This window comes from Bombina bombina, chromosome 3, assembly GCF_027579735.1.
Source record: "Bombina bombina isolate aBomBom1 chromosome 3, aBomBom1.pri, whole genome shotgun sequence".
NCBI lineage: Eukaryota > Metazoa > Chordata > Amphibia > Anura > Bombinatoridae > Bombina > Bombina bombina.
In genome coordinates, this window is record NC_069501.1 from 734302142 (window position 1) to 734324243 (window position 22102).

Consider the following 22102-nt stretch of genomic DNA (forward strand, 5'->3'; position numbering starts at 1 on the left):
GACGTGAGAGGGACCTGTGTGCAGCGGCCCACTGGTGTTTAGTGGGCAGAGCTGTAACAGAGGGCTGGGTCTGTGAATGTGACATGGGCGGTATCAGGCATGTTCTGGGCAGTATTTGCAGAGCTCAGGCAGTCCCTGGAAACCGGGCTATTTGCACTGACAGTGGAAATTGTATCAGGGACAGCAGGAAGACCTCCCAAACCATTATAAAAAAAAAGTCCCTTTCTTGCTTTTTACCATAGCCACAATCAGCTGAGAACATTTTAAGCAATTTGTGCTGTTTTCTTGAATGTCAGAAAATATATTTCCCCAGGTGTCGATCCTGGCTACCTAAAACAGGGTAGATTCATTGCAGACCTATTGGGCCTTTTAGTTATGGAAAGAAAACTTTAGGGAAAGAAAAACGCTTATCTCTGTGATCATTGTATTTATTTATGTATTCATTTGTTTATTTTATTCTGTAATGGAAGGATGGAAGGTCAGGTTGTGGAAGGGTTGCCAACTATTTTGAAGAAAATCAACAAATTTCACATAAAAAACCAACAAATTATTCAGCAGTTACTTAAAAAAATACAAATTAAATTTAAATACAGCTTGGTACAACAAAATTCTACATACAAATGACCTTTATTCACACAGTATAGCGTAATACATTCTACAACTTTCTGCAAATGAATCAATTCTATTTCTTATTTAAGGCACAGTGGGTATAAAGATCATACATCACAATTATTAACTAAATAAGCGTACAAGAGTATCATTTTAAAAGTTTTACATGTTGTAAAAAATAAGGGAGAAACATTTTCTAACATCAGATAAACAAGGGGACCTGTGAGAAAGGGGTAAATAAGGCCGGTCCCTGGCAATCAATTGTGGACATAAATTAGTCACTGTGTGTAAAGCAGTTTTATACCTTTAGTTTATTTTCATCCTTTGATACTTGTATTCCTATTTATTATCAAACTGGTGGTTATGTTTTAGACATAATAAAAACATACTTGCCAAAGGATTATTAGTCATAATTGCTGATACGAGTTTGCTTGTATTTTAGATGTCTGAGGTTTTACTGCTGCACCTATTGCTGACATATGCACAGGCTAGATTCACAAGCTCCTTTCTTCATATATGTTTTGTCCCTTTACATGTTGTCAAAATATATAAACACATCAACTTAAAGGGACAGTTTACTGAAAAATTGTCTCCCCTTTAATTTAATCCCAATGATCCACTTTACCTGCTGGAGTGTTTTAAATTGTTTACAAGCATTTCTATTACCCTTATATTGGCATTTAAAATGGTTGATTTAGCCTGTGGTAGCCCCACCTATCCTGAAAGTTTAAACACAGCCAGTAGAAGAAATTACACTCCCATTGGGGTATAGAAAAGATAAGGTAATAAAATCTTAATTTTCCATTGTTCTCTCCAAGTATTGGTGATTGGTTTATGAACAGATATAAGATAAAGAAGCAGGTATATGTACACAATGTGATAAAGTAATGAGATCTGGTTATAGCTACAAGCTCAACCCATTTTATTAGTTTGTGGCTTCAAAGCACAAAATCAGCTAATTCATATACACAAATAAACCTTAAGAAGCAAATCTCATACATTTTATACTCTGCAGCTGGTAAAAAAGTAATAGGAAACACATTAAGGGAAAAAACTATTTATACTGTCCCTTCAATAATTGGCCCCTTTTTTGTATCTGAATCATTATATACTGTCAGGGCGGGAGGTATATACCTTACTACTCTAATCATTTAATTTTGCTATAACAAAATACCATCTATACAAAATGTTAACTAGTTGCAGTTGTATTCAACTTGTATATCCTATCCTTTAAAGGGATATGAAACATAACATTTTTTCTTCATGATTCAGATCGAGCATAACCTTTTAAATCTAATTAGCTTACTTCTCTTGGAAACCTTTACTAAAAATCATACCTAGGTAGACTTAGGAGCTGGGAGCTAGCTGCTTATTGATGGCTGCACATATATGCCTTTTGTCATTGGATCACTGATGTGTTCAGCTAGCTCCCAGTAGTTTATTGCTGTTCCTTCAACAAATGATACTAAGAGAATAAAGAAAAAAATTGTTAACAGAAATCAATTGGATAGTTGTTTAAAAAGCTATACTCTAAATATGTATCATGAAACACAAATGTTGGTTTTAATGTCCCTTTAAGTTTACTTGTTATCTGAATGCTTTACTATGAAAGGTGAGGTAAAAATACGCTGAATGTTTTGTGCTTTTCTTCCTAAATAATTAGTCTGGTTGCTATAACTTTATATATAAATATACATATACAGTTGTGCTTATAAGTTTACATACCCTGGTGATTTTGGCCTGATAACAAGCACACAAGTTGATACAAAGGGGTTTGAATGGCTATTAAAGGTAACCATCCTCACCTGTGATCTGTTTGCTTGTAATTAGTGTGTGTGTATAAAAGGTCAATGAGTTTCTGGACTCCTGACAGACCCTTGCATCTTTCATCCAGTGCTGCACTGACGTTTCTGGATTCTGAGTCATGGGGAAGCAAAAGAATTGTCAAAGGATCTGCGGGAAAAGGTAGTTGAACTGTATAAAACAGGAAAGGGATATAAAAAGATATCCAAGTAATTGAGAATGCAAATCAGCAGTGTTCAAACTCTAATAAAGAAGTGGAAAATGAGGGGTTCTGTTGAAAACAAACCACAGTCAGGTAGACCAACTAAAATTTCAGCTATAACTGCCAGGAAAATTGTTCGGGATGCAAAGACAAACCCACAAATAACTTGAAATACAGGACATGTGGTATGGTTGTTTCAAGATGCATAATAAGGAGGCACTTGAAGAAAGATGGGCTGCATGGTCGAGTCGCCAGAAGAAAGTCATTACTAAGCAAATGCCACAAAGTATCCCGCTTACAATACGCCAAACAGCACAGAGACAAGCCTCAAACCTTCTGGCACAAAGTTATTTGGAGTGATGAGACCAAAATTGAGGTTTATGGTCACAACCATAAAGGCTATATTTGGAGAGGAGTCAACAAGGCCTATGATAAAAGGTACACCATTCCTACTGTGAAACACAGAGGTGGATCACTGATGTTTTGGGGATGTGTGAGCTACAAAGGCACAGGAAATTTGGTCAGAATTGATGGCAAGATGAATGCAGTATGTTATCAAACAGAACGCCTCATTTTCCACTTCTTGATTAGAGTTTGAACACTGCTGATTTGCATTCTCAATTCCTTGGATATCTTTTTATATCCCTTTCCTGTTTTATATAGTTCAGCTACCTTTTTCCCACAGATCCTTTGACAATTCTTTTTCTTTCCCCATGACTCAGAATCCAGAAACGTCAGTGCAGCACTGGATGAAAGATGCAAGGGTCTGTCAGGAGTCCAGAAACTCATTGACCTTTTATACACACACACTAATTACAAGCAAACATATCACAGGTGAGGATGGTTACATTTAATAGCCATTCAAACCCCTTTGTGTCAACTTGTGTGCATGTTATCAGGCCAAAATTACCAGGGTATGTAAACTTTTGATCAGGGTCATTTGCATAGTTTCTGTTGTCATTATGATTTAAAAAGAGTAAACACAGTTGATTGATAATAAATGGCTTCAGCCAAATGCTAACCATGAGTGAAAGAAAAGTTTTTGTGTTATCATTCATATTCTCTGAAAAATGGCCAAGAAATCATAAATTCTGCCAGGGTATGTAAACTTATGAGCACAACTGTATATATATCTATATATATAGACATAGAGAAATATGCAGTGAGGATACATACGGATATCAGTTGCTGTGTTTAATTAGCTGTATGTTAAATCATATATGCTCTACTTGCAAATATTAAAGCATGAAGAAAAAAATTACTGGCACAATTGCAAGTGTAATTGCTGCTCTATTTACTGAAAGATCCTGTGACCCTCATAGATTCTCATGGATTGACTGTGAATGTTAAATGTAAATTTTTTGTAGTGAAACAACATTTTTCATTGCAGTGCAATCCTGCCACATATCTGTGTGGAATAGATTTCAGCAGAGATTATATGATAAGGAATTCTAAAATAATGGTTAATTTGTTAAAAAAACACATTGGGTAGCCTTGGTGGGTAAAGTTTTGCTATTAAAATTAAACATTTGCAGGAAGCAAGATCTTAATGCCTTGAACATTTTTATTACAAGGTGTTTACTGTCCTTTTAATATCTTTGTGTTACCATCAAGTTAGGTAATGTTTACTTTTCTTATCTCTGCTATGTTCAAATAATCTGTTTGCCAAAACAGTACATCACAGTACATCACAGCACATCACAGCATATTGAAACTCTTGAACCTTCCTTAAAGGGCCAGTCTACTCCAGAATTTGTATTGTTTAAAAAGATAGATAATCCCTTTATTACCCATTCCACAGTTTTGCATAACTAACACAGTTATATTAATATATTTTTTACCTCTGTGAATATCTTGTATCTAAGCCTCTGCAGAATGCCTCCTTATTTCAGTTCTTTTGACAGACAAGCATTTTAGCCAATCAGTGCTGGCTCATAAATAACTCCATGGGAATCAGCACAATGTTATCTATATGACACACATGAACTAGCACTGTCTAACTGTGAAAAATATAAGAGGCTACCTTCAAGGGCTTAGAAATTAGCACATGAGCCTACCTAGGTTTAGCTTTCAACAAAGAATACCAAGAGAACAAAGCAAATTTGATGATACAAGTAAGTTGTTTAAAATTGCATGTTGTGTTTGAATTGTGAAAGTTAAACTTCTACTAGACTGTCCCTTTAAACGTCCCTAGTAAATATGTTTTATAATTCAGTCTCTCACTCTGTTTCTGTCTTTCCTGATCCTGGACCTCAGAACCTTAAAATGAAGTGTGATATGTCTAATGATGGCATAGATTCCAATAACAAATTCTCATTATCATAAGTATTTAGAGTCTTAGAAAAAAATTAGAAGTAAACCAACATTCTAATCCAACTTCAAGAACAACAAAGAACTCTGTAGCTCCCCATGGATATGATTGCAAAACTTCTGGAATTCTGTGGAAGTAATGCAGACATTTATGTCAGCTTCTGAACATCAAAGTTTTAAAGTTAATTAAAATGAACCCACATAGAAATCTTTAAGCTCTGGTAACTATATAACATGAATCAGCTTGTTTTTCACACTATCTTTGCAAGTAATAGTTTTTTCCTGAATGGTGGTGTTTGTTGGTATTTACCAGCCCTCCCTATTACATAAAATGTCAAACCTGTTTGAGTTTCATATTATCATCAAGTATTATGAGTGCACCAGAAAAAAATCAACAATAGCCTAGATTTCAATCAAGCCTTACAAGTGGAACCAGTATGCAAATATTTTAATGACAGCTAAAAATTGTTTAGAAGCTCCAATAAGGCTAAATCACAATAAAGCCAAACAGCTAGATTACGAATTTTGCGGTAAGGTGCTTTTACACTACCGCTGGTATTACGAGTCTTGCAGATTTAGGGGCACCGCACACTTTTTTGGCCTTACCGCAAATCAACTTACACAAATTGTGTATAGTCTTTTTTCAATGGGACTTCCATAGCGCCGGTATTACAAGCTTGTCCTCGAAGGCCAAAAAGTGAGCGGTACACCCTATCCCGTCAAGATTCGTAACGCATTCTAATGTCAGTAGTTATGAGTTTTACACTACAAAGCTGTAGCATAAAACTCATAACTAAAGTGCTAAAAAGTACACTAACACCCATAAACTACCTATTAACCCCTAAACCGAGGCCCTCCCGCATCGCAAACACTATAATAAAATAATTAACCTCGAATCTGCTGCTCCCAACATCACCGCGACTATAATAAACATATTAACCCCTAAACCGCCGTTCTCCCGCCTCGTGAATATTAGTTAAATATTATTAACCCCTAATCTGCTGTCCCTAACATCGCCGCCACCTATCTACATTTATTAACCCCTAATCTGCCTCCCCCAACGTCGCCGCCACTATACTAAATTTATTAACCCCTAAACCTAACTCTAACCCTAACCCTAACACCCCCTAACTTAAATATAATTAAAATAAATCTAAATCAAACCTACTATTAATAACTAAATAATTCCTATTTAAAAATAAATACTTACCTGTAAAATAAACCCTAAGCTAGCTTCAATATAACTAATAGTTACATTGTAGCTAGCTTAGGGTTTATTTTCATTTTACAGGCAAGTTTGTATTTATTTTAACTAGGTAGAATAGTTAGTAAATAGTTATTAACTATTTACTAACTACCTAGTTAAAATAAATACGAATTTACCTGTAAAATAAAACCTAACCTAAGCTACACTAACACCTAACACTACACTACAATTAAATAAATTACCTAAATTAAATACAATTAAATAAATTAAATACGATTACCTAAATTACAAAAAAACAAACACTAAATTACACAAAATAAAAAACAGATTACAAGATATTTAAACTAATTACACATTAATCTAATAGCCATATCAAAATAAAAAAGCCCCCCCAAAATAAAAAAAAACCCTAGCCTAAACTAAACTACCAAAAGCCCTTAAAAGGGCCTTTAGTGGAGCATTGCCCAAAAGAAATCAGCTCTTTTACCTGGAAAAAAATACAAACAACCCCAACAACAGTAAAACCCACGACCCACACAACCAAACCCCCCAAATAAAACCGTAATTAAAAAAACCTAAGCTCCCCATTGCACCTTCAATTTTTCTAGGAATTGGAAAGCCTACAATTTTCAGAACCAAAGGCATCTAGCTACAAAATCTCCCCAGCTAGATAGCCTGCACAGTAACCTAGGATCTCCTCCATGAAATATCACAACTGTAAGCCCCCATGACTTAAAGTACCCACCACTCAAGTCTCCCTACAAAAAAAAATCTATAATGTAGTAACACATGTATTTATTTATCTATTTATTTATAAAATATTGGGAGGTTTACGTGCTAGGAGTTTGCATGAAGGAGGGTTAGATTTAAGGGCTTGCAACAGAGGTATAATGTACCCGAACCTGATTTTAGGGATTGTGAAGAGGGTTCATATGAGGGATTTAGATTTTAAGTAAACTGATAGTGGAGTTTTAATATAGGTATTTGTTATGAAGGCCTCATGATTTTAGGTGAAAGGGTGTAACTTTTTACCTGTGTGTTAAATGTTTTTGTTTTTCCAAAGGATGTGTGTCTCTGTGTCTTTTTTTCTTAAATAGCTGTAAGCTTCACTGGAGAAAACTTTATTGCCTAAGGTCAGTTTTACAGCCCCAACTTAACAAAGAGAGTGATTTTTATGATGCAGAGATATGATAAAGTATCAGTGCCCTCTACCCAGAGGGGGTATCAATCAAAGGTGACATCCTGGAATATTTTATGACATAATTTTATTACACCTATGTGATTGGGTGACCAAATATGATAGACATGTCATATTTGGTATGAAAATAATCCTCATGACATCACGGGGCGGGGTTGCCTATCTGTGTATATGACCTAGATATACATAACAGAAGTTTTAAGGTGTTCTATAAATTCAACCAGGGTTTCAAAGTTTTATGAAAGGCCATAAGGGAGAGGGGTGGTTACTTTTTGGGCCCACTCTGGAAGGAGGGTTAGTCCATAAATCTGATATCATTCTACGTGGGAGCCTATGTAACAACAGCATGAGGGACCATCTTTTCTTGCCAAGCTCTCCTGGTGCAAGTACCTAAGCTTATATAATGTTAGGATCTGTTTTTCTCCATTTTGTTTTTAAAACTGTTTTGCCTTATGTCATTTTTTTTTTTTTTTTTTAATTTTTATTTTTTATTGAGGTAAAATATCACATAGTACATATATCTCCTATAACAATCCGGAGAAGCAACATAGATACAATGTAAATGCAAAATAAACCAAATCAAAGAAAATGTCATATAATACAATAATTGGCAAAGAAAATAGTTACCTCATTTTTCAGTATAACATGTAATTAGACAACCCCAATTTTCTAATGTCAATTACGCGTCCTGGAAAGCCCCAAAATAAATATAGTAGCCTCTCTTGGGCTATATAGTATAACGACTACACTAATAGGGGCAGATTACATGGGGAGGCTAGTATTTAAAGGGCCACTCTTGGACCCTATATATATATCAAATACACATGTAAAACTATATCTTATATAGTGGACTGAATTTGTTACTTAGACAGTGAAACCCTCAAAGATATGCAATTGTAAACTATATCACAGTCAACTATTAATAAATGTGGGAGTATAATGAAATGCTGGTGAACAAAATAGCTCTAAGTTCTCTAGATAAAATTATCATAATAAGGTAACAGAGAACTTTAAGTATACATTTTATAGAAGAGTCTCCAAACTTTCTAGACCCAGTGCATATTGTATTAGTAGCATGGAATAATGAAATAGTATTAACTTTCTATATAGTAGGATTTTGTCTGTATAGCCACAAGCCCATCTGCATCTCAAGAAGGAGAAAAAGTAAATAAATATTAAGCTATACACAATGGTCTACTGATGTCTGAAAGCACGCTACATCTGTATATAATGTGATTAAAAATCTTGGGGGGAAAAAAGAGTACATATATATAACTCCTGGACAGACATCATCAAACCTTTATAAAGCTCAAACTTTAAATCTTAAAATCTACCTAGGCACATTTATAGTATATCACTTGCAGCATAGGAAATGCAGAGCAGACCTGTCACATCATATATACACAAACAATGCTGCACAGTACTGCAGACCTAAAGTGTTACTTTCCAACACTCTAAAAACAAAGGACCTGCGTCTCTAACAAGTCCTCAGATCTCAGATTTAGCCTACTCCTGCTCTGTTGAAGGAGTTGACCAACAGCTGCTGTAAGTGTCCCCAGCATTTCACATCCGAAAATAGCATATCTTCATATAGACACTTGACAAGCTGGGAAGTCGGGTGCCTTGTCATTTTCACAGTCAGAGCTCCCTTAAATGCAGATAGGGTGTCCATGACCTCCCGCAAGGGGCCGGTCACAAGTAAGTGATTAGCCCGAGTAGCGATAGGTAGGTAAAGAGAACTCTCCTCATGTAGGGAAATAGAAAGTTCCGAATAAACACAAATGGGCTCCACAGCAGTCTGCAACTGTTTGTTCTCAGTAGCCGCCGCACCAAGCAATGTATCTGACGAAACCTCCTGCTCCTGTGTACTCCGCAAACTCTCCACAGAAGGTGAATGATCATAAACAGATGAGAGGACATTAATCAAGCTTCGCTCAATTTCCTCAAAACGTCTGTCCAGTAGTTGTATTATCGACTGATGCCAGTTGTGTGCCGTCGCCATATTGATCTCACCTCTTCTTTAGTGACAGTATTAGGGCTGTACTCCGCAGAGCTTGTAGATGCACTGTTGCATATAATGTATTATAGGCTTGTTCTAAGCTCAATCCGCTTTCTTACCCTTGTGAAGGGATGATGTGTAGAGTGTATTCAATTCTGCAGCGCAACTGGCTGGTTCTATCTGATAGCATCAGAAATATGGAGGGGTGGATGAGGTTCCTGGCCGTCACTAGGCCCCTGCTGCGTACCTCATAGATTCTGGTCTGCTGGGCAAAGATCAAACATAGTAAAAGTCCAATCCTGTTCCACAAGCACTAATTGTCCCAAATCAGGTTTGGTATGTGGTGTATAGGAGTGCTAAACAGCAGTTTTAGACACTCTTCTGTTAAGCCCTAGTTAAAAAGCAGCCATCACAGTCGGTGGTTAGACACGCCCCCCCTGCCTTATGTCATTTTATTTGTTGAACACCTTTTTCTTCTTATGCAGATGAACCATGACGTTTTTGCTCATAATACATTTTCCTTTATTAAAGGGACATTCCGGACAAAATTAAAATGCACATAGATTAAATACAGCTTTGAATACAAACATATTTGCAATATACATGTATTGGATAAAAAAACTTCTATGTTTTTTGTTGTTGGTTTTTTTTTTTTTTTCCCCTCGTCTCTTTCTCTTACTATTTCTCCCTCTGTCTTCCAGATAGACACTGTAACTCTAGTACTAACTCTTCCTAGGAAGAGGAAAAAATGGAGAGAAATAAAAAGAAGAGGCATTACCTCACCGATCAAACGCAAACTTATAATCAGAGAGTTAGGCAAATATAATCCAAGTATTGTTTTCTTACAGGAGACGCATTTAAAGGAATCTGAAATCTCTAAATTAAAATCTAAATGGGCCGGTGAGGTGTTGGCCACTCCGTGTGTAAATAGAAAGTTAGGAGTCGCTATTTTATTAAATAAAAATTTAACATATGAGATCAGTAAGATTGAATTAGATAAAGATGCAAGGTATATGATTATACAGATCCACGTTAATACGGTTAAGCTAGTGCTCTGTAATATCTATGCCCCAAATACATTTCTGGAAGATTTCTGGGAAAAAATTAAGATCAAATTATTCCCATTTGCATCAGCCAATTTGATTGTAGGGGGTGATTTCAATATGTCTTTATTTCCAGAAGCAGAAAGATTTTCTAAAAAAAATATGAAAGAGCACAATAAATGTGCTAAATATTTTAAAAGTTTTTGCTCTAAACTTAAGCTTTATGACATATGGCGTATTAAAAACCCTGACTTACATACTTTTACATGTGAATCTAAATCACATAAATCTTTCTCGAGAATTGATTTTCTACTGGTAGCTGAATCTCTTTCTATAATGAAGATTGAACCCCAGATAAATGATATTATAGTATCAGACCATGCGATCATCTCATTGTCTTTTCAGACTGGTACTAGGTCTAAATTCGAAAGTCAAACCATCCCCTTCCCACGTTATCTATATAATAACACCAGGTTTTCCTATTGGTTGAAACAGAAGTGGAAAGACTACTGTACGCACAACCTTGCATATCTTAATAAAGTTGAAACTTTTTGGGAAGCATCTAAATCGGTGCTAAGGGGAGAAATTAAATCATATGTAAGTACTAGGAAAAAGAAAGCACTTGCCAGGTAAAGACAATTATCCAATCAGGTCAAAAACGCGTATAAGAAGTTCTATAATAATCCATCAGATATAAACTGGGGGAACTACAATAAAGCTAGACAGGAAAGGGATATTGTATTAAAACAAAAATCCCAGGAAGAAGAGCAAAAGATTAATATAAAGTTTAAAGGATTTCATGGCTGTTCGGCCAAATATTTGGCCAGTATAATTAAAAATAGAAAGAAGAAAAATTTTATATTAGCGATTAAAGATGGTGACCAGAGGTGTACAGATTCTAGAGATATCAGCAAGTTATTTTTTAATTATTATCAGCAACTTTATACTAACTCTAGTGGTGATAATCTTAACCAAGAAAACTTCTGGTCACAAGTTACAATACCTCAAATCACAGAGGAACAACTGACAGCCCTGAATGCACCCATTACTCTACAAGAGATAGTCAAGGCAATTAACGAGGCTAATTTGAATAAGGCAGCAGGTCCAGACTGTCTACCGGTGGAATACTTGAAAATCTTGGTAGAAGAGGTCAGCCCGATATTAGAAAAACTTTTTAATAGTTACTTTGTACATAATACCCCAATATCTGTTTATTTCTCAGCGGCAAATATTACGTTAATACCAAAAAAAAGGTAAAAACATGGAAGATCTAGCATCATACAGACCAATATCGGTCTTAAATGCAGACTATAAAATCCTAACATCAATTGTGGCTGCCAGATTAATGAACTGTCTTGATAAAATCATTCATCCGGACCAAACGGGCTTCATGGCATCAAGAAAATCATTAAAAAACATACGTAAAGTTATAACTTTCTTAGACTATATATGGAATATAGGGAAACAAACAAAATTTGATACAGCTTTACTAACACTTGATGCCGAGAAGGCCTTTGATTCAATCGAATGGGAGTACCTTTTCAAAGCATTGGAAAGATTTGGATTTAAAAATGATTTTGTTCATTTTATACATAATCTATATAAGAATCCAATATCTTTCCTCTTAATTAACGGATCATTAACTAAGGCAATCTCACTAAGAAAAGGTACGAGACAGGGCTGTCCACTCTCCCCTTTACTTTTTAATATCGCTCTCGAACCTCTGGCAATCTGGTTAAGAGAGGTATGTATAGGGACCCCTATAGTGACACCTGCATTAAAAATTCTTTTATATGCAGATGATATTATTATTTTTTTACATAATACTTCACAGGTAATACCCTTAATTTTAACATGTTTAAATCTTTTTAGCACCTTTTCAGGATATAAAATAAATTACACTAAAAGTGAATTAATGTGGCTTCAGAAGACTAGATATAGTATGCGGGAAATTCCATTTAAAGTTGTTGATACTCTTATATATCTAGGTCTATACCTACATAAAAATCCTCAGAATTGGTATAATCTAAATTATCAAATGCTTATGCAAAAGATCAAGACAAACATAGAAATCTGGACAGCTTTCCCGCTATCTATAACAGCAAGAATTAGCCTAGTAGAAACGATTATTTTCCCACAACTCCTATATCCCTTAAAGAATCTTCCTCTGCTTTTAAAAAAATCGGATATTAATAAAATAAATGCTATGTTTAGTAAATTTATATGGCAGGGTAGGAAACCACGTATCTCTCTCAATAAATTAACTCAAAAACGCAATATGGCAGGTTTTGCATTACCTAATATTAGTCTCTATAATCTGGCCGCTTTGGTTAAAATTGCATTTGATTGGTTAGCAGAAACTAATTGGTTTTCGTCAACTGACCTTGAAAGTTATATGATTTATCCTTATTCACTGAAAGCTATTCTACATAATCCTACGGATGAAATTCCAAAAAATGTACGTAATCTAATTTCCATTAACAATGTAGTGATAGCATGGCACAAATTTTGCCATCTAATTGGAGCAAATCATAGGATATCCGAATATCTTCCAATAAGAGGTAATGCGGAATTTATTCCTGGAATTAGCCAGGCAGTATTTAAAACCTGGGAGGAGAAGGGTTTGAAATTTGTCTATCAAATCCTATTAGACTCTGGCCAGACACATTCATTTGAGTCGCTTGTAACACAATTTGATCTGCCTAGAAATAGTCTGTTTGCTTATATTCAAATACGACATTTTGTTGATAGTAAGCGCTAGGTTCTGGAAAGAAATGGTGCACGGTCTGATATTAGAACATATATCCAAAAATTCTCAGGGGGAACCTCGTCAATCTCACTAATATATGATATAATGCTGGCCAAACAAAGTCAAATTTTCTTAGATAAAATATGCAATATCTGGATACCTTATTTTACCGACATGAACCCTGAAAAAATAAGGACAAGCTTTTTGGCTTTAGGTAAATGTAAGATATCAATAAATTGGAAAGAATCGCATACGAAACTATTGAATAATTATTATTATACTCCAGCTAGATTAAAAAGAATGTTCCCATTGCAAACATCTCTCTGCCCACGTTGTATGCACCCAAAAGCAGATATCTTGCATATGTTTGGACGCTGTCCAAAGATCAATCAATTCTGGAAAAAAGTTATCTTCTGGCTCAATAAAACCTATAGGGTGGACATCTCTCTTGGTCTAGAAGAGATCATATTTCTTAAAAATCATTCAGATAATCAACCCCTACATGAAAATATATTAAATACAATAATCTTATTGACTAGGTATTTGATATTGAAAGCGTGGAAGGGAAAAACAGCCCCTAGTTTTTCACTTTTTATTAGAGAAGTACAAAACCAAATTATATTCGAATCCTTTCATACACAATTAACAGGGGGGAAAAAAAAATAAAAAATTTCTAGCAAGATGGCTCCCTATCATTAAAACATACCCTTGTCAACTCCAAAGATCCATATTGAATCTAGGGTTGCCACCTTTTGTCCAGAAAATTCCTGGACACTTTTTAAGTGGGCGTGGAGAGGGTGTGGCTTGGGGCGTGGCTTGGGGCGTGGCTTCTCACTGCCTCAAATTCGTTATGAAATCAATTTTTAATATATATATATATATATATATATATATATATATATATATATATATATATATATATATATATATAATATAATAATTCACAGGAGAGAACATTTAAAGAGCAATAGAAAGAGGAAAAAACTGCCTTGCCTTTGGTGCTTTAAAAAAAAAAAAAGCCACATAAAAAATGTATGATGTTTTAAGGCCCCATCTTCTCAACTGTTTCATGATTACTTTTATGTGAACTGTATCATTAAAACTACTAGGAACAATGCAAATTTTTATTGTCTTTGTTTTTTCTTGTTTTAAAACCCCCAAATAATCTCATTAGAAATAGACTTTTTGTACTAGCCAAAAATTTGGTAAATTTACCTTTATCTAAAAACTTGCAAGAAAACAGAGGGCACTAATCCTATTCAAAGCAGCGTACAATGTATTATACACAATACAAGTTCCACTTACTAGAGGTTAAAAATAACTTGTTTGTCAGTAACCAATATGCAGCACAAGGATATTGGATAAAGCATTTCGACTCTATTCGTGGCGAAGCCGTATGTCTGTAAACTTTGTAATGCCTGACTGGATTCCAAGGAAGTGCTTCAGCAATCAGCAGGCAGACAGCCCGCTGCACGGCCACTGCACTAACACCTGCAGCCGGAATCCGGATGTGATGACTGAGACTCCCCTCCTCGATCCTCTTCCCCCCTCCCTCCCACTGTCCCACACTAATCACCGTCTCGTCTATCCTGCAGGCAGCAGAGACTCCACCTACCTGTTTTTGTCACCCCGGGCAAAGCGCTCCTCTGGCTAGCTAAAGTTTTTTAAAGTCACTCTGCTCACTGCTGCGCCACTGGGGAGCGTTTAGCCCGGGGCATTTGAGGCTAGTTCCGGGACACGGGACACAGAGCCTCAGACCGGGACTGTCCCGGTGAAACCGGGGCAGGTGGCAACCCTAATTGAATCCCTTTCTGAGCTCTGATAGCTTTGCAGAATTAGTGTTATTAGGTGAATTTCCAGCGTCATGGATTTCACTATACAGAGAAGTATACTAATAGTTATTAAAGATCTGTAAGGATATTGCTTTTGAGTTATGTTTACGAGCCGGGCCTGGGTTTCTGGGAGACAGGGGGGGGAATTCCCTCCTTTTTTTTTTTTTCCCTCTGGTGTTTATGTAAGAATGAACCATGTCAAAATTCAGAAGTATGATTACGATATGGAGCGGATGATTATGTTAGTTACAGTCATGTAATCAAACACAATGTAAAGTGTTTCTCGCAGATTTTCTTACCTTAGTAATATTGTAATATTGTTTGTAGGGTATTGTAATATATGGCAATGGTTGCTATGTTTTTTTTGTTGTTGTTGTTTTTTTAGTATTATTAGGGATATTATTTAAACCTGGGATGATCCTTGTTGATAAATCATGTTTTAGTTATTATGTTAACGGTAATAACCAAGGTATCTGTGTTACTTTTTATTTTTTTTATTTTTTTGGTGTGATTGTTTTTTTTGTGTTTTATATGAATATGTTTTACTTCTTTTTTTTATTATGTTAAAAAATTCAATAAATATATTTAAAAAAAAACAAAAAACTTCTAGTAAGAGTTGTCACTGTTTTAGGGTTAACATTTTTCTCTGCATGTGCATGTGAAGCATAGCGAAATATTCTCTGTGATCCAGCATTTTAAATACTGCAGCTGCTCAGAGTGCTAGTGGAAATTGTATACATGTCAGATAATAACAAATTAAATCATTACCAGATGGTACAAGCACCTTAGTCACCCTGAGCCAGTGCTGTGTTTAAAATTCTGGAGCTAGAATAGTTTAGAAAAGTGTTTTGTTAACCCTTTCATCTGCACATCTCAGTCACAACCTTACCTGCACAGGCTGATCTGGAGAGGTGTACGTCACAGTATTGTTTAAGATTTTTTAGACTTTAGGATTTTTCTGATGGGAGGAAGTTGGGGAATTGCAATGGTGTCTCTTAGGTGTGTATTAGTGGGTTATCAGTTGGCATATCATAAGTGGTTTCCCTTGAGTATTGGAGGGGTTTATTGGTGTTGGAATTGAGTAGATGGACTTCTTGGCTTATGGTGTAGAAAAATTGGGTATTATAAATGGGGTACCTTATGTATTAGGGAATTCTTAAAAGTGTTAAAATTGTGTCTAGTGAGATCAGATCACAGTTAGTGTTAATGGAAATAGTGGACTGGGCCCCTATAAGCTATAATTGCAGTTTGGGAACCTGCTCAGATGCAATAAGGGTTTATTAATATTGGTCTGTTTCACATGAAGAATTTATTGTGGTTATCTACATGCAGAAGATTACTTATTTCTCAGTATAAGGCTGTGTTTGTAACAACTATAGGGTGCCATAGAAATGAAAAGGATTCAAAACCAAGCACATATAGTCACAAATACAGTCACTACTATTATGTATCAAAACACAGAAGGTACTTAGCAGCTGATGCTATGTGGCCGATGCTGGGTTTTGATTGTACTTGGGTTACATATGGTAGAATGGAAGAGACAAAGTTGTCAATATATATTTACCCTGTAACCATTGTGTGGCTGGATTGTGACAGGTGGATATCATTATTATATACTGTTCCTGCCATAAAGCACTTTCCTGATGCTGTGTATTTTACCATCATATAAAATATTGTCATTTTTTTACTATACTGCTCTGTTTATTGTCTATTGATATAAAGAATTTTCTAAAACACTGGATTAATAAGTATACCCCAGCAGCGGTGCTGTACATACGATTTGTTAAAATTACCACAATAACAACGTAGTCATCTGTGCAGACAGTGCAGCAAAATACGGCTTTAATTCTGCTGCTCTTGCTGATCCAGAAGCCAAACACTATTCCACGTGCAGCACTCTTCCTCATCTCATAGAACATTCACATGAATAAGAAACTGTGCCAATACAAATATTATTTGTGCAAAATAATATAACAGACAATGTCAAACATAAGGTCATAAACTATCATCAAAATCTGATCCAAATATTACTTCTTTATTCTGCAATTTTCACTTTAACAACAACAGATTTAAGGTATAATTAAAAATCTATGGCCCAGATTATGAGTTTTGCATTAGAGGCTGTGCGGTGCTAATGAGCAGTTTTCACTCATCGCTTACTTACAGACAGCGCTGGTATTACGAGTTTTTACAAACCCGGCTTTAAAAGACAAGAAGTGAGCGTTGAGCAAAATTTTGCTCATTACCGCACTCCAATACCAGCGCTGCTTAAGTCAGCGGTGAGCTGGTCATACGTGCTCATGCACGATTTCCCCATAGGGATCAACGGGGAGAGCCGGCTGAAAAAAAGTCTAACACCTGCAAAAAAGCAGCGTAAAACTCCTTAACGCAGCCCCATTGATTCCTATGGGGAAATACATTTTATGTCTACACCTAAACCCTATTATTATATTTATTAACTCCTACTCTGCCACCCCCAATGTCGCCGCCACCTACCTACACTTATTAACCCCTAATCTGCCGCCCCCAACGTCGCCGCCACTATAATAAACATATTAACCCCTGAAACACCACACTCCCGCCTCGCAAACATTAGTTAAATATTATTAACCCCTAATCTGCCGGCCCTAACATCGCTGCCACCTACCTACATTTATTAACTCCTAATCTTCCGCCCCCAACGTCGCCGCCAATATATTAAAGTTATTAAACCCTAAACCTAAGTCTAACCCTAAACCTAACACCCCCTAACTTAAATATAGTTAAAAGAAATCGAAATAAATATACCTATCTTTAACTAAATTATTCCTATTTAAAACTAAATACTTACCTGTAAAATAAACCCTAAGCTAGCTACAATATAACTAATAGTTACATTGTAGCTAGCTTAGGGTTTATTTTTATTTTACAGGCACGTTTGTATTTATTTTAACTAGGTAGAATAGTTAGTAAATAGTAATTAACTATTTACTAGCTACCTAGCTAAAATAAATACAAAAGTACCTGTAAAATAAAACCTAACCTAAGTTACAATTACACCTAACACTACACTATAGTTAAATTAATTCCCTAAATTAAATACAATTAAATACAATTAAATAAAATTAGCTAAAGTACAAAAAAACAAACACTAAATTACAGAAAATAATAAACAAATTACAAGATTTTTAAACTAATTACAGCTAATCTAATCCCCCTAACAAAATAAAAAAGCCCCCCCAAAATAAAAAAAAGTCCTACCCTACACTAAATTACAAATAGCCCTTAAAAGGGCCTTTTGCGTGGCATTGCCCTTTTACCTGTAAAATTACAAATCCCTCCCCAACATTAAAACCCACCACCCACACAACCAACCCTACTCTAAAACCCACCCAATACCCCCTTAAAAAAACCTAACACTAACCCCTTGAAGATCACCTTACTGGGAGAAGTCTTCATACAACTGGGCTGAAGTCCTCAACGAAGTCAGGAGAAGTCTTCATCCAAGCCGGGCGAAATGGTCCTCCAGACAAGCATAAGTCTTCATCCAGACGGCATCTTCTATCTTCATCCATCCAGCGCGGAGTGGGTCCATCTTCAAGACATCCGACACGGAGCATTCTCTTCATCCGACGGCTAACACTGAATGAAGGTTCCTTTAAATTACGTCATCCAAGATGGCGTCCCTTCAATTCTGATTGGCTGATAGAATTCTATCAGCCAATCGGAATTAAGGTAGAAAAAATCCTATTGGCTGATGCCAGCTCAATCCTATTGGCTGATTGTATCAGCCAATAGGATTGAACTTCAATCCTATTGGCTGATTGCATCAGCCAATAGGATTTTTTCTACCTTAATTCCGATTGGCTGATAGAATTCTATATAGAAAAAAAGGGGGAGGTTTAAGGGTGTAAGGGCGCTAAAATAAGCTAAAGGTATCAGTGAAGGTCAAAAAAAGTATATGAAAATAGTGTATAAGTGGCAATATATAAAAGTGCCCAGATATATACTCAATGTGACAAGTAAAAACTCAGTGTTATGATATAATAAAACATATATGTAATTCAAATAAAAAAATTGAAATACAGTATAGATATTTAACTAAGAGACAAGATAATTTATGTACAAGGGTAGTGCTACAATGGGGACGTCTCCCTGAGTTCCCAACAATGAATACAGTCTAAAAATTCAAATGAAAAATAAACATACACAAAATAATGAATCAGATAGTTTAAAAATCTAAATATATGGTACTCAAAGGGTTAAAAAATTAAACCCACTTGGACAAGGGATCACAATTCAGGAGATATAGAACAAATGTATGAGTACATAAAATTCCCAATGTATAGCGAGGAGCTCCTCTAGCAAATGGATTTTCACTCAATGAGCAAAAAGCAAACAACAGTAGGTAGTGAGCACTCGGGGGGCTCGTTCTTCTTTTGTCGCTCAAAAAAGGAAAGTCCTTATAATCACTTTGAGTAAGTTTCTTACCTCCAATGGAGGATGAATATCTGTAGATGCCTGCACTTAGTGCTATGCACGCAGGCAATAGAGATCTTAGCAGAATGAAGTGATTATAAGGACTTTCCTTTTTTGAGTGACAAAAGAAGAACGAGCCCCCCGAGTGTCACTGGTGACGTCAGACGCTAAGTCACGTGCAGTGAACTCGAGTGTGCTGTGTAAGATCAACAGTTGCCAGCTTGTAACGGCTCTACAAGAAATACAAAGCTGTCAAGGTAATATGTATCATTTGTGCCTCTAACCTCAGTCAATTTCAGTATGTTTCTTGCCACACAGGCATAGAACTTAACTGTAACAAGAACTTTGGTTTGTGCGGTAAAACTTGTATTTCGGAACTTTGTTCTAAGTGCTGCTCACTACCTACTGTTGTTTTCTTTTTGCCCATTGAATGAAAATCTATTTGCTAGAGGAGCTCCTCGCTATACATTGGGAACTTTATGTACTCATACATTTGTTCTATATCTCCTGAATTGTGATCCCTTGTCCATGTGGGTTTAATTTTTAATTTTTTAACCCTTTGAGTACCATATATTTAGATTTTTAAACTATCTGATTCATTATTTTGTCTATGTTTATTTATCATTTTAATTTTTAGACTGTATGTATTCATTGTTGGGGAGACGTCCCCATTATAGCACTACCCGTGTACTTAAATTATCTTGTCTCTTAGTTAAATATCTATACTCTATTTGCACATTTTTTTATTCAAATTACATATATGTTTTATTATATCATAACACTGAGTTTTTACTTGTCACATTGAGTATATATCTGGACACTTTTATATATTGCCACTCATACACTATTTTCATATACTTTTTTTGGCCTTCACTGATACCTTTATCTTATCTTAGTGCCCTTACACCTCCCCCCTTTTTTCTATATATCTTTCTCTGAAAAGAACGAAGGATCTTTTCATTTTGTAAGGTGTTTGGTATCTACTGCACCTAGCGCTCTACGATTCCTCTTTTCTCTTACATAGTGATAGAATTCTATCAGCCAATCGGAATTGAAGGGACGCCATCTTGGATGACATCATTTAAAGGAACCTTCATTCAGTGTTTGCCGTCGGATGAAGAGGATGCTCCGTGTCGGATGTCTTGAAGATGGACCCACTCCGCGACGGATGGATGAAGATAGAAGATGCCATCTGGATGAAGACTTCTGCCCGTCTGGAGAACCACTTCGCCCGGCTTGGATGAAGACTTCTCCCGGCTTCGTTGAGGACTTCGGCCCGGTTGGATGAAGACTTCTCCCGGTAAGGTGATCTTCAAGGGGTTAGTGTTTTTTTTAAGGGGGTATTGGGTGGGTTTTAGAGTAGGGTTGGTTGTGTGGGTGGTGGGTTTTAATGTTGGGGGGGATTTGTAATTTTTTTACAGGTAAAAGAGCTGATTACTTTGGGGTAATGCCTAGAGGAACAAGAACTTTGGTTTGTGCGGCTATTTGTAATTTAGTGTAGGGTAGGACTTTTTTTTGGGGGGGGGCTTTTTTATTTTGTTAGGGGGATTAGATTAGATGTAATTAGTTTAAAAAATCTTGTAATTTGTTTATTATTTTCTGTAATTTAGTGTTCTTTTGTTGTTGTACTTTAGCTAATTTTATTTAATTGTATTTAATTGTATTTAATTTAGGGAATTAATTTAATTATAGTGTAGTGTTAGGTGTAATTGTAACTTAGGTTAGGTTTTATTTTACAGGTACTTTTGTATTTATTTTAGCTAGGTAGCTAGTAAATAGTTAATAACTATTTACTAACTATTCTACCTAGTTAAAATAAATACAAACTTGCCTGTAAAATAAAAATAAACCCTAAGCTAGCTACAATGTAACTATTAGTTATATTGTAGCTAGCTTAGGGTTTATTTTACAGGTAAGTATTTAGTTTTAAATAGGAATAATTTAGTTAATGATAGGAATATTTATTTAGATTTATTTTAGTATAGTGGTAGCGATGTTGGGGGCGGCAGATTAGGGGTTAATAAATGTAGGTAGGTGGTGGCGACGTTAGGGATGGCAGATTAGGGGTTAATAATATTTAACTAATGTTTGCGAGGCGGGAGTGCGGCGGTTTAGGGGTTAATATATTTTTATAGTGGCGGCGATGTCCGGTTCAGCAGATTAGGGGTTAAAAAATTTTTTTAGTGTTTGCGATGCTGGAGGGCCTCGGTTTAGGGGTTAATAGGTAGTTTATGGGTGTTAGTGTACTTTTTAGCACTTTAGTTAAGTTTTATGCTCCGGCGTTGTAGTGTAAAACTCTTAACTACTGACTTTAGAATGCGGTACCAGTCTTGACAGGAGAGGGTTTACCGCTCACTTTTTGACAGACTCGTAATACCGGCGCTATGCAAGTCCCATTGAAAACAGAGGATACGCAATTTACGTAAGTGGATTTGCGGTATTTCCAAGTCTGCCCAAAAAAGTGAGCGATACACCTGTACCTTCAAGACTCGTAATACCAGCGGGCGTTAAAAAGCAGCGTTAGTACCTCTTAACGCTGCTTTTTAAAACTAACGCACAACTCATAATCTAGCCGTATGAGTGGTGTCTAATGTCACTTAACTATTGATACAATTGATCAATAAGCCCCTGAAACAGATACTTTTAATGCACTTTTCTTGATTTTATAGATCTTAATGTAGCCTGATAAGAT